Source organism: Mesoplodon mirus, assembly GCF_964341445.2.
Source record: "Mesoplodon mirus genome assembly, chromosome: 11".
In the NCBI taxonomy this organism is placed as follows: Eukaryota; Metazoa; Chordata; class Mammalia; order Artiodactyla; family Ziphiidae; genus Mesoplodon; species Mesoplodon mirus.
The window spans coordinates 68080894-68094895 of record NC_138987.1 but is presented as its reverse complement, the minus strand read 5'-3'; the positions used below and the strand labels follow the sequence as shown (position 1 = coordinate 68094895).

General features: G+C 36.8%; 1 protein-coding gene across 1 annotated transcript in view; it reads right to left on the bottom strand.

Moving 5' to 3' along the window:
• The window catches only part of LEMD3 (LEM domain containing 3), a 67571-nt gene that overhangs the window by 33693 nt on the left and 19876 nt on the right, over positions 1–14002 (bottom strand). The window lies entirely within an intron of this gene.

Sequence of the window (14002 nt, the reverse complement as noted above, 5' to 3'; positions counted from 1 at the left end):
GGAAAGAAAAAGAGAGAACTATTAGCATCATTTAAGAATGAGAATTAGAATCTCCCTAAACAAGTCCTCGGAAATGCCAACATGTACTATGCTAAAACTGAATGTAAACATGCAAACAATATATAAACAAACTGATGATAATAAAGGTTGGGGAACTAATTTTTCAGACTTATTATATTTACCATTCTCACTATGATTTTGTGGTTTGCTCTATAATACTTAGAGTGACTTGGTTCAAGTCCTAGCTCCACTACTTACTAGCAACGTGGCCTTGAACTACCATCTATTTAGCCACTCTAAGATGTAGTTTCCTCTTCTGTAATGGAAGGATGTAATGATGATACCTACCTTATACAGTTGTGAGGATTAAATGAGATAAACCATACAAAATGCTTGGCATAGTGTCAAACACTTAATATATGTTACCTATTATCGTTACTATTAATGACTATCATTTCTTCACCTGAACTTGGTTTCTCTTCAAAATATAGACTAAAGGCAGTTACTACTTGAGGAAATCTACAAGATGCTTTAAAACTGAATAATTCATTTAGAATTCTTACTTCCAATGATTAAAAAACAAAACTTCCTAGTCCTTGCTAACATCTGGAAAAGTGGCATGAAACAAATATACACATCAAAGTGGCTAAGAATAAAGTCTCAGTATTAAACAACTTCTTACTTCTAATAAATATTATAAAGAAAGGATTTACCACTTTCTATCCAACCTCCATACACCCACCCTCCCCCAAAAGATACAAACAAGTTCATGGCTGATTATGTAGCATCTCTCTGGTTATTATTTAGAATCTCCTCCTTTTCCTCTATTTTAAAATTGCATGCAAAAATATTCAAAGCTTTCAGATACCTGGATCTCTATAGGCCAGGTCACAACTAAGACTAACTGAGCCTACAAAGTAGTTCACACTGACCAGGTTTCCTTTCTGAGGTGCTTTTCTATTTTTATTTGAGAAAACAGGAAGTCCCATAGGAACCAGGAACTGCCTGATTCTAAGAAAGTTCATGTGTGGGACCAGTTTAAGTTAAAAGGTACAATAAAAAAAAACAAGGCAAAAATGTATTCTGCTATCATCTAAAGGGATTTGGTAATGAATTTTCAGACATCATTTTTCTATAAAGCAATAGGGTTTTCATGCTGAGAAAGAAAAAATTTTGAAAAACAGAAGATCAAAAGTACTCAGTAAGGGACTAGGAAGAGGAATATAGCTTAAAGATTAAATAAAATGTTAAGAATCAGAACATGCTTAGACTAAAAAGATACTTTTTAATAACACTAATTTTAATTACTGTAAAATTTGAACAATTTAAAATAAAGCCATATTTAGTTCAATATACTACCAAAAATGCTTTTGTCAATCTACTTAAAATAAATTGGTCAAACAATACTAAACAATGAGTATTTTATTTGCCCTCTATAAGAGTAATTCTAAAAAATATTAAAACATGCAATTCTAAAAACAGGTTTTAATATCTATGAAGAAAGGCCATGAGAGGACCATTTTTGACTGCTTACAAATTTGTTTCTGTCAAAATTATTAAATGGAAAACTAGCTCTTCAAGTATCTCTATGAAAGTATTACTGTAGATTGTGGATGCTCTGCCACTAGACTGCTCTACTATGAGTTTCTCATGACAAGGGATCACATATATTCACGTTCATATGCTTGGAGCCAAGCACAGTACTGAACATACAGTCAGTGTTTGAAAAGTACTATTTGAGCTGTCTAGGCTAAACCTGCCCTTCTTTATTCTACTCTATGTGTTAACACTGAAGCAAAAGTGTTAAACTCTGCAGGAAGCTGGAGAAGGGTACGCTCTGAGCAACTGGGAAGGGAGAGGAATAGGATAACAAAGGGAAAGCCAAAGAGCAGAACAGTAATTCTGTTGAAAAACATTGCTCTGCCATTTTTATCTTTCTAAATTTCTGCCTCTTGTCTAATAGGTTTAGATACCCGAGAGTATAACATATCTGAAAGCCAACAATATACATACCTACTGATAAAAAAAATGTTCCCCAACTTCCTGTGACAACTGTCACCTATTAAATTAACAGATGGACCTATTAAATTAACAAAAGTAAATGTAGTCTTGAGGTTAAGTTTAAAAAGGAAACTCCATCTAAAAACAGCAATTTTAGCAAACCAAATGCATTCTTATGCATCTAACTTTTATTCCCCTAAATCATTTCAGTATTTCTAAAACTACATCAGTACTTTTTATCTCATCCACATTACCTACAATTTCTAATGGATACAACAAATATTGTTACCCCTAGTGAAAACATTCCTCCCTCCCCCTGCTAACTAGGCAACTGTAGAGAAGAAACCATATTCCAAATGCAATCTACAGCAAAATGCCACCTCATTTTTTAGCCTCTTTTCTAGGGATGGAAACTGAGAGTAAACTATAGTTCTTATCTCTTATCCTAAAGCAATGATAATGCCAAGTTAGTATTTCAAACTTATTGTCCTCCTATATCCCCTACACCCCGAACAGCTTCTCATTACTGCTTTTTCTCAAATTCTCCTGGTGTGGCCATTTCTCCTTCATTTTTCTTGTTCAGATTATTTCAGACCTCAAATATACCAAACTTTTTAAAATAAATGTCCTTAAATTTTGACTTCTCTTCTTCGGACTATCCTAATAATTGTAAAAATCAAAGTCCTAAAAATATTTCTTTAATTATACTACTAGACCCCTCAAAATCGTCCAATGATTTCTCATCACATTTTGCTTCAAGGAACTAATTCTAATCTTGTGATACTTTCCTACTTACTTTCAAGACACATTGTTTCCTCTCCTTCTCTAAGCCTCTTTCTCTCACATAAATTGCAAAAAAAAAAAAAATGTTACTAGTTTTACTGATCCTTTCTATCAAGTGTAAACTTTTTTCCATTCTCTTAGGCTGAGATCAAACTGTCAACCATTATGAATTCGCAGATAAAAAGGAAAAAAATGAAGTATATTATAAATGTACGTACATTGTTTTTTTAGACATAATGCTATTGCACGCTTAATGGACAGTATAATGTAAGCATAACTTTTACAGGCACTGGGAAACCATAAAACTCTTGTGACTCCCTTTATTGCAATATTCACTTTATTACAGTGTCAGGAACCAAACCTGTAATATCTCCGAGGTATGCCTGTATTCGCAAAGTATATGTTTAATGTTGACCAAATGAACTGATGTCCTCCTCAGGAAGGCCCCATTTTGGTCACTCAGTGGCAATAAAGGGAATAAAAGTCTGTGGAGACCAAAGTTCTTTTACAACTCAAAAGAAAGATAAAGTTTATTCATTTAATAAGTATTTATTGAATAGTTTGTGCTAGGCACTGGAAATGTGGCTGTGAATAAAATAAATAATATCTCTGCCCTCAAGGAGCTTATATTTTAGAGGGGTTAGAAGAGACAATGAGCAAATACACTTTTAAAATATATAGTATGTCAAATGGTTCTAAGTGCTTTGGAAATAAAACAGCAGGAATGGTGCTTGACATGTGAGGGAACTTCTATACTGTTTTCCATAGTGACTGTACCAATTTACATTCCCACCAACAGTGTACAAGGGTTCCCTTTTCTCCCCTTTTCTCAGATTGCATTTGAATAGAAACCTGAGAGAGCTGAGGGAACAAGCCATGGACTGTGAAGGAAGAGATTTATAGACAGAAAGAACAGGAAGTGTATGGGCTGTGAAGTGGCAGCATGCCTGCCATACTACTCCTGGAAATAAAGCAGTGTGGATGAGAGGGCAAGTAGCAAGAAATGAAGTCAAACTGGTAAAATTATTTAAGGGAGTTGGTAGGTAAGATAATGTAGAACCTTGAAGACTTTTTATATATTACTCTGAGCGAGAAACCTCAGAGAATTGGAAACGTGTTATCCAGCTTACGCTTTAAAAGAAAGACACATTTAATAAGTGACAGGCCACTCTCTGGATTAAGTTTAAGAGTCCTAAACATTTAGATAAGAATGATCTGCTATTCATGAAAACTGAGGAAACAGTACATCCAGGAAAACTGAGGAAATAGTACATTCAGGGTACTTTCGTCCTGCTTTCTCTACATCAGCACAGCCAACTGCAGACAGCCTCAACATTTTTCTGTTCTGAATACTTGAAACTATTACCAGTCATATAAAGATATTCTGTCAGAAAGAACTGAATAGACATTTTTCTAAAGAAGACATACCTGGCCAAGAGGTACATGAAAAGGTGCTCAACATCACTAATCATTAGGGAATTGGAAATCAAAACCACAGTGAATTATCACCTCATACTTGTTAAAATGGCTATCCTCTAAAAGACAAGATAACAAGTTTGGTGAGGGTGGGGAGAAAAGGGAACACTTGTACACTGTTGGTGGGAATGTAAATTGGTACAGTCACTACGGAAAACAGTATAAAAGTTCCTCAAAATATTAAAAATAGAACTACCATATGATCCAGTAAGATCCCACTTCTGGGTACACATCAAAAGGAAATGAAAACAGGATCTCAAAGAGAGATCTGCATCCCCATATTCATGGCAGTGTGATTTACAACAGCCAAGATATGGGAACAACCTAACTGTCGATGGGTGAATGGATAAAGATGATGCAGTACGTATATACAATTCAGCCACGAGACAGTCGGAAATCCTGCCATTGCCAATAACATGGATGGACCTTAAGGGCATTGTGCTAAGTGAAATAATTCAGACAGAGAAAGACAAATACGGTATGATATCACTTACATGTGGAATCTAAAAAACCAAACTCAGAGAAACAGAGAGTAGAGTGGTGGTTACCAGGGGCTGGGCAGTGGAGGTAATGGGGAAATACTGGTCAAAGGGTACAAACTTCCAGTTGTAAGATTAACAAATTCTGGGGATTTAATGTACAGCATGGTGATTATAGCTAATAATACTGTATTATAAACTTCCAAGTTGCTTAAAGAGAATTTCTTAGATGTTCTCACCACAAAAAAGAAATGATAATTATGTGACAGGATGGAGGTGGTAGCTAATGCTATGGTGGTAATCATTTTGCAGCATATAAATTTACCAAATCAACATGCTGTACACCTTAAACTTACACAATGTTATATGTCAATTATATCTCAATAAAGCTGGAAAAAAATTTCTGCCAGAAAGGCTCTGAGCTTTTGATCTTTCTGATCTTCTTCAAGCCTGAATGTTTTTCCTTCTCCTTCATTCTGTCTTTAAGGTCCAGTTTGCAGCTCTCCTGCAGTCATGAAGGATGCCTAACCACTGCAGCTTATCAGGACCTTCCTCTTCTCAGAACCTCCATGTATTTACTCTCAGTATCCCACTACCTTAACTATTTGTTGCTGTTTTCTCCACCAACAAGACTGCAAAATCTCTACCTGCTTTGCAGATACTGGGTGCTAAATATATGCCGAAAGAATAGAAGCTTGAAGGCACAGTGCAGTCTCCTAGAATAACAGCTTCACCAATACCAGAGGGGTACTATAATCCTGCTTACTCTACAAGATTCTCCTTTGAATAAAAAGGAAATAATATTTCTTGAGCTCTTGATATGTTCCAGGAATACTGATGCCACGCTTTTAGGAGGTAGCTCATTTCATCCTTACACCACTATTTTACAGCAGGTATTACCCCTATTTTTATGGACAGAGAAACTGATGAATGATCCTTCAGGTAAATGCAGTTTAAAGAGCTGGGATTCAAACCTATGTCTGCCTCCAAAGCCAACATTCTTTTCATTATAGAAAAAACTACAGAAAAGAAAATATTTATTCTATTTGGTTTAAGGAAAACATTCTTCTCTAAAACTTTCAGATTTGGAATCATTAAACTTTAATCTCTTTATGATGTAATGCATGAAAAATGCCCAAAATCGGGATAAGGAGGAAAAGACACTGCTTTGGGGAAAATACACTGATGTCTCTTAGATGAGGAAAACTCTTCAAAACCAAGTTCTCTAATTGTAGTCTAGAAAAGATTTTCCATGACCTGTCAAAACATAAAGTGTCTGATGACCACCACGGGCAGCATTCATCACTGCCCTTCTCTCTGCTGCCAGGGCACTTTGTTTTTAAGACTGCTAAAAAACTTACCACAAGGCATCGGCTTAAAGAAAAAACCATAATTTTCTAATTTAGTACCATACCACATCTAAACAATATTTTGGCTTCATCTGTTAACCTAAGATACAAACATATATCAAGTTGCCTACTAGGTGTCAGGCGTTATGCTGGTTGCAGGATATTAAAAAATGAAAATATGTAAGCCCTGAACTCAAGAGGTTCAGTCTGGAGGGCAGTAACTCTGCAGACATGTTCTTTCAAAGGCAGTCTCTTATAATTCTAAAAGTCTATGACTTTTAGGTTTTAGTCTTTGGAAACTTAAGGCTAGGTTTTAGTCTTTGGAAACTTCAAGTCATCTAGGCAATTAAATTCAGCTGCCTAAATGACCAATTATCTCTCTGAGTTGTACCTTTTTGTAAAACGACATTCAAATTCTCAAATCCCATCTTCTAGCATTAATGGTTTAAACAGAGCATAATTATATGTGAAGAAGTGGGGGGGGAGGGCAAATGTTTCCAACAGCTGCAGAACACTGCACCTGTATGGCCAACACTTCTGCATTTCACTGCCAGCCAGACTGATCTAAATATGGACAGGGTGAACAAGGCAGTACATTCTTTTGCAACACAGCACGCTGCCCGTTTGTTCTCTGAAAGTTCACCTACTGTTTCATGGTCTGCCAAATATGTGGTCATTCTAAAGCACAGGAACAGTTCACTTGAAGTTTACTTATTAGTAAACTACTGTGCATATTGAGATTAAATCAGCAATCAAAATAGACAAAATTATATGGACAAGAACTGTCTACTATAAAACTTGCCTAAGGTAAACTTTTATACCACCTTGTTCTACTCATAAATAACCTTTCCATGTTTACCACACTTATCTATCTGGATTTACAGAGGTACAGACCTAGATGGGGATAATCAGTGAAAGAGAAGGGGAGGAGGGCAACAACGCAAATACTTCTTTACTTCTCACATCCTATAGGACTCTCGACTTTTCACTGGCGCTATTTTGAGAGGCAACAATCCTGTGTTGCTTCCAAATAAGTTCTCTTAAAGAATAACAGAATAAACAGAGTGATTTTATAAAATAAAAATAAAAAGGGTTTTAAATGTGGTTATCAAAGTACTAAGAATATAGTGAAAACTGAAATAATGTATCCAAGGAAATAAAAGGTCAAAACTCATAATTAAATTGGCAATAGCCTTATTATTTGATTGGTTCTTCTTCTTTTTTTTAATGTTTGCTTTTTTTTTTAATTAATTAGTTTATTTATTTTTGCTGTGTTGGTTCTTCGTTTCTGTGCGAGGGCTTTCTCCAGTTGTGGCAAGTGGGGGCCACTCTTCATTGCAGTGCGTGGGCCTCTCACTATCGTGGCCTCTCTTGTTGTGGAGTACAGGCTCCAGACACGCAGGCTCAGTAGGTGTGGCTCACGGGCCTAGTTGCTCCGCGACATGTGGGATCTTCCCAGACCAGGGCTCGAACCCGTGTCCCCTGCATTAGCAGGCAGATTCTCAACCACTGCGCCACCAGGGAAGCCCTATTTGATTGGTTCTTATTCTTCATCCCTATATGATAAGGAATATTATGATCTCTTGCAACCTTGTCGTCATTTGAAAGTCTCACATTTGCTCACCATAAAAATGAAGACTTCCTTGGAAAAAACTGATAACAGACTGCAATTGAAATTGTTATTAAATTTTTATTTAATCTTCATTCAAGCACTAATTTCACGTTATAATTGTACCCCAAGTTTGGGATCTCTGTAACAAAAGCTATAAGAAAGACTTCTAACCATAGACTGTTCAACAAGTATTAATGGAGCATATTCTATACACCATGTTCTGAGAACATGCTGCATATGGAGTAGTGGAGATAAATGAGTATCTATGATATAACAGCTATATATACATGGCTATAATATATATAATAAAAATAGCTATAATATAATCAATACCTTAGAGTTTAGAATAGAGTGCTTTAAGAATTCAGAAGGGGATAAATAATTTCTGTGTAAAATAGGTCTGAGCCTTAAAAATAAACCAAGAGTAACAAAATGGAATGTACTAGAAAATGCAACATTAATATATCTCAAAAATATCATGCTGAGAGAAAAAAGCCTCACAAAAGAGTATTCTATGAATCCATTTATATGAAGTCTTAAAACGGGCAAAGCAAATCTATGGTCAAAAAATCAAAACAGTGATGGAGTATTGACTGGGTAGAAGGAAACTTACAGAGGTGACGGTTAATGTTCTATATCTGTAGGGATTTAAGTTACACAGCTGGAAGAGTTTGTCAAAATCATCTGATGGTACATTAAAGATTTGTGCATTTGACTATATGCAAATCTTACCTAAAAAGAAAAAAACACCTCACTCTAGTTAATAATATACACAAAGTATGTAAGGGTGGAATATCCTAATATCTTCAATTTACTCAAATATATTTTTTAAAAGAACAGAATGGTGGATGGAGTGATGAATAAGATATATAATAGGGCCTCCCTGGTGGCGCAGTGGTTGAGAGTCCGCCTGCCGATGCAGGGGATACGGGTTCGTGCCCCGGTCTGGGAGGATCCCATATGCCGCGGAGCGGCTGGGCCCGTGAGCCATGGCCGCTGGGCCTGCGCATCCGGAGCCTGTGCTCCGCAACGGGAGAGGCCACAACAGTGAGAGGCCCGCATACCGCAAAAAGAAAAAAAAAAAAAAAAAAAAAAAAAAAAGATATATAATAAAGTGAATATAGAAAGTGTGTAAACAGTAGACTAGGTGTGGGTATGAGTGTTCACAGCACAATTCTTTAAATTTTCTGTTTGAAATGTTTCATAATAAAATGGTAGGGGAGGAAAAGTATAAAAAAACAAAACGATAAATATTCATTGGTGGTGCTAAAATCGTATCAGAGAACTGGTAAAAGGTCACTTCAATTCCTAGATACAGTAGGTTAAACCCCAATTTTAAAAGCTGCAGCTTATTGTACAAGAAAAAAATTTTTCTTCCTTACAAATCAGTCTAAATTCTTAAAATGAAAACTGAAAAAGAAAATTTCCTCTTCTTTTACAAAAAACTAGAAGAGTTACTGTAGCATAAGGGTTTTTTTGTTTTGTTTTGTTTTAGAAAGACCTGGCTATTATAGTCTTAGTTTTAAAAATTCATATAATTTACATTTACAAATATGAATTTGTCTTTTTTACTAAAATAGTGTCATAAAGTTGGCAGATAGGGAAGTAGCCAAAATGTAGGAGCCTGTGTCTAGTAATTTTTAAAAAGTAATGTTTGACAAACATTCACGATTATTTTCTAACACGCTTAACCTACTGAGTTGGAGATAATTCATCTACCAATGATTTTACAAGACTGGCTTCATTTACCAAAAATAAAATTAATACTACCGGGTTGGCCAAAAGGTTCGTTCAGTTTTCTCATACGATGGCTCTAGCGGCTCTTAGTTGTCTTTAACTTCATTCGAAACAATTTTGTTAGATTGCATTGTGACAGCTGTCATATCAGTGTGCATTTAAAAAGAAACTTATGAAAATTGGTGAATTTTTGTGTAGCCATTTTTTTAAATATTGAAGATGGAAGAAAAAAGCAACGTTTCCTGCATATTATGCTTTATTATTTCAAGAAAGGTAAAAATGCAACTGAAACGCAAAAAAAGATTTGTGCAGTATATGGAGAAGGTGCTGTGACTGATCGAACGTGGCAAAAGTGGTTTGCAAAGTTCTGAGCTGGAGGTTTCTCGCTGGACGATGCTCCACGGTCGGATAGACCAGTTGAAGTTGATAGTGATCAAATCGAGACATTAACTGAGAACAATCAATGTTACACCATGCGGGAGATAGCCCACATACTCAAAATATCCAAATCAAGCATTGAAAATCATTTGCACCAGCTTGGTTACGTTAATCTCTTTGATGTTTGGGTTCCACATAAGTTAAATGAAAAAAACCTTCCTGACCGAATTTCCGTATGCAGTTCTCTACTGAGTAATGAAAACATTCTGTTTTTAAAACAAATTGTGGTGGGCGATGAAAAGTGGATACTGTACAATAATGTGGAACGTTAGACATCGTGGGGCAGGCGAAATGAACCACCACCAACCACACCAAAGGCCAGTCTTCATCCAAAGAAGGTGATGTTGTGTATATGATGGGATTGGAAGGGAGTCCTCTATTATGAGCTCCTTCCAGAAAAACCAAACGATTAATTCTAATAAGTACTGCTCCCAGTTGGACCAACTCGACGAAAAGCAGCAAGAATTAGTCAACAGAAAATGCATAATCTTCCATCAGGATAACGCAAGACCAAATGTTTCTTTGATGACCAGACAAAAGTGTTACAGCTTGGCTGGGAAGCTCTGATTCATCCGCCTATTCACCAGACATTGCACCTTCAGATTTCCATTTATTTCAGTCTTTACAAAATTCTCTTAATGGAAAAAATTTCAATTCCCCAGAAGACTGTAAAAGGCACCTGGAACAGTTCTTTGCTCAAAAAGATAAAAAGTTTTGGGAAGATGCAACTATGAAGATGCCTGAAAAATGGCAGAAGGTAGTGGAACAAAAGGGTGAATACATTGTTCAATAAAGTTCTTGGTGAAAATGAAAAATGTGTCTCTTATTTCCACTTAAAAACTGAAGGAACAAACTCAAAATGGATTAAAGACCTAAATGTAAGGCCGGACACTATAAAACTCTCAGAGGAAAACACAGGCAGAACACTCTATGACATAAATCACAGCAAGATCCTTTTTGACCCACCTCCTAGAGTAATAGAAATAAAATAAAAAATAAACAAATGGGACCTAATGAAACTTAAAAGTGTTTGCACAGCAAAGGAACCGCTAAACAAGATGAAAAGACAACCCTCAGAATGGGAGAAAATATTTTCAAACGAAGCAACGGACAAAGGATTAATCTCCAAAATATACAAGCAGCTCATGCAGCTCAATATCAAAAGAACAAACAACCTAATCCAAAAATGGGCAGAAGACCTAAACAGACACTTCTCCAAAGAAGACATACAGATGGCCAAGAAGCACATGAAAAGCTGCTCAACATCACTAATCATCAGAGAAATGCAAATCAAAACTACAATGAGGTATCACCTCACACTGGTCAGAATGGCCATAATCAAAAAATCTAGAAACAACAGATGTTGGAGAGGGTGTGGAGAAAAGGGAACCCTCCTGCACTGTTGGTGGGAATGTCAATTGATACAGCCACTATGGAGAACAGTATGGAGGTTCCTTAAAAAACTAAAAATAGGGCTTCCCTAGTGGTGCAGTGGTTGAGAGTCCGCCTGCCGATGCAGGGGACACGGGTTCGTGCCCCGGTCCGGGAGGTTCCCACATGCTGTGGAGTGGCTGGGCTCGTGAGCCATGGCCGCTGAGCCTGCGCGTCCGGAGCCTGTGCTCCGCATCAGGAGAGGCCACAACAGTGAGAGGCCCACGTACCGCAAAAAAAATAAAAAAAATAAAAAAAATTAAAAAAACTAAAAATAGAACTACCATATGACCCAGCAATCCCACTACTGGGCATATACCCTGAGAAAACCATAATTCAAAAAGGATACATGTGCCACAATGTTCACTGCAGCACTATTTACAATAACCAGGACATGGAAGCAACCTCAATGTCCATTGACAGATGAATGGATAAAGAAGATGTGGCACATATATACAAAGGAATACTACTCAGCCATAAAAAGGAACGAAATTGAGTTATTTGTAATGAGGAGGATGGACCTAGAGTCTGTCATACAGAGTGAAGTAAGTCAGAGAGAGAAAGACAAATACCGTATGCTAACGCACATATATGGAATCTAAAAAAAACGGTACTGATCAACCTAGTGTCAGGGCAGGAGTAAAGACGCAGATGTAGACAACGGACTTGAGGACACAGGTGGGGAAGGGGAAGCTGGGATGAAGTGAGAGAGCAGCACTGACACTACCAAACGTAAAATAGCGAGCTAGTGGGAAGTTGCTGCATAGCACAGGGAGATCAGCCCGATGCTTTGTGACGACCTAGAGGAGTGGGATAGGGAGGGTGGGAGGGAGGCTCATGAGGGAGGGGATATGGGGATATATGTCTACATATAGTTGATTCATTTTGTTGTACAGCAGAAACTAACACAACATTGTAAAGCAATTATACTCCAATAAAGATATTAAAAAAAAAAACCTGAAGGAACTTTTTGGGCACTCCAATAAATTAGCAAATTAGATCACTAGCAAATCAAAATATCAAAATATTACATTTAAAAGACTTTAATGGGTCAGTCTATTCCTTCTAAAAATTAATCCTATCTTAATAGAGCATCCATAACTCAAAGAATATATGATAGAGTTACTGATTCCTGAATCTGACTAGCAAATAAAAGTGAAGTTCCCATTCAAAAAATGTTTAATCCAAAAGAAGAGTTAGACTTTAATATCAACAGCTTACTCTAAAATAAACTATAAAGATAATAATGAATTTCTCCCCACGTCAACAAACATACATACACACACACCCTTAGTCTCATCGGCTCAAAACCAGAGGGAAATGATTAGGCTGCTGCCTCCATCTAATTTCATCAGCCAAAGACACTCCTGCAGTTTATCCAACATTGGAAGGAAAGGCAGTATAAGAACACATTCAAATAAAGACAAAGCAATATGTCTACTTAAATTATGGGAGCTTTTTTTTTTTTTTTTTGCGGTACGCGGGCCTCCCACTGTTGTGGCCTCTCCCGTTGCGGAGCACAGGCTCCAGACGCGCAGGCTCAGCGGCCATGGCTCACAGGCCCAGCCGCTCCGTGGCATGTGGGATCTTCCCGGACCGGGGCACGAACCCGTGTCCCCTGCATCGGCAGGCGGACTCTCAACCACTGCGCCACCAGGGAAGCCCTATGGGAGCTTTATACTGCCCAAGGTCCAAAAGTTTGAGTGATCTGCTTTTTCAGTACTTTCATAGTTTCTTCTTGAAAACTATTTTGCATATATGTCAGTTAAAGAATTATACTACTGCAAGGTGACAAATGAATAGAAAAATAAAAGTAAGTCAACCCACAAAGGTTAGAAACAAACCTATAAATAATAGCAAGCATCTGTGCAACAGGTATCTTGGCACCCAAAGGAATTTATGCTAATGCAATGCTGCAGTTTATTAAACATGGTGACAGCTCACTGCATTAAGAGATTTTAAACATTAACTGTTATACACTAGAGACTAGCTGTAACACTTCCTCAAGGTTTACATTGCCAAGAATACAAAAGAAACTGTGTTATAAAGAGGGCTGTTCTGAAAGAATATTGCTAAAAGAGAATTTAGAGATCCAAAAGGGATCTGTGATACACCGTGCAACCCATCTCCAGCACAATACAATAAAGAAACATGCATTTCCCATAGAATTAAATTCATGAGGTCTTCTACTTAGTAACATTCTCAATTACAATGTGTGTGTTTACCATTTTAAATGACTAGAGATAAACACTACCACCACTTTAGTTTTGTGTAGCAGAGACATTATGCAAATGAGATAACTGGAGACAGAAAAGCTACAGTTCAATGAAAAGGTGAACAGAAATGAAAAAAAAAAAAAACAAAAAAAAGACAGTAGTTCTTATTCCATTCATCAAACAGGGATAAGGAGCATAGCTCTGATAAAAGGGAAAAAGGCGTTATATGCATAGACAAAGAACAGAGATTAAAGTATGACCAAAACTAACATATAAACTGAATATGGAGCTAAAAGAAAAAAATATATATATATCCCTAACATTGACTTTGTGAGCAACAAGCTTAAAAGTTACATCTTGACTTTTAGCCATGGAAGAAACCAGACAGAAATGAAAAGTCATTTGGGGAATAGAGGAATTTATCATTAGGTTAAAAAAAACAAAAACAACACATTGGGTAAAACAAATATAAGCAGTTAC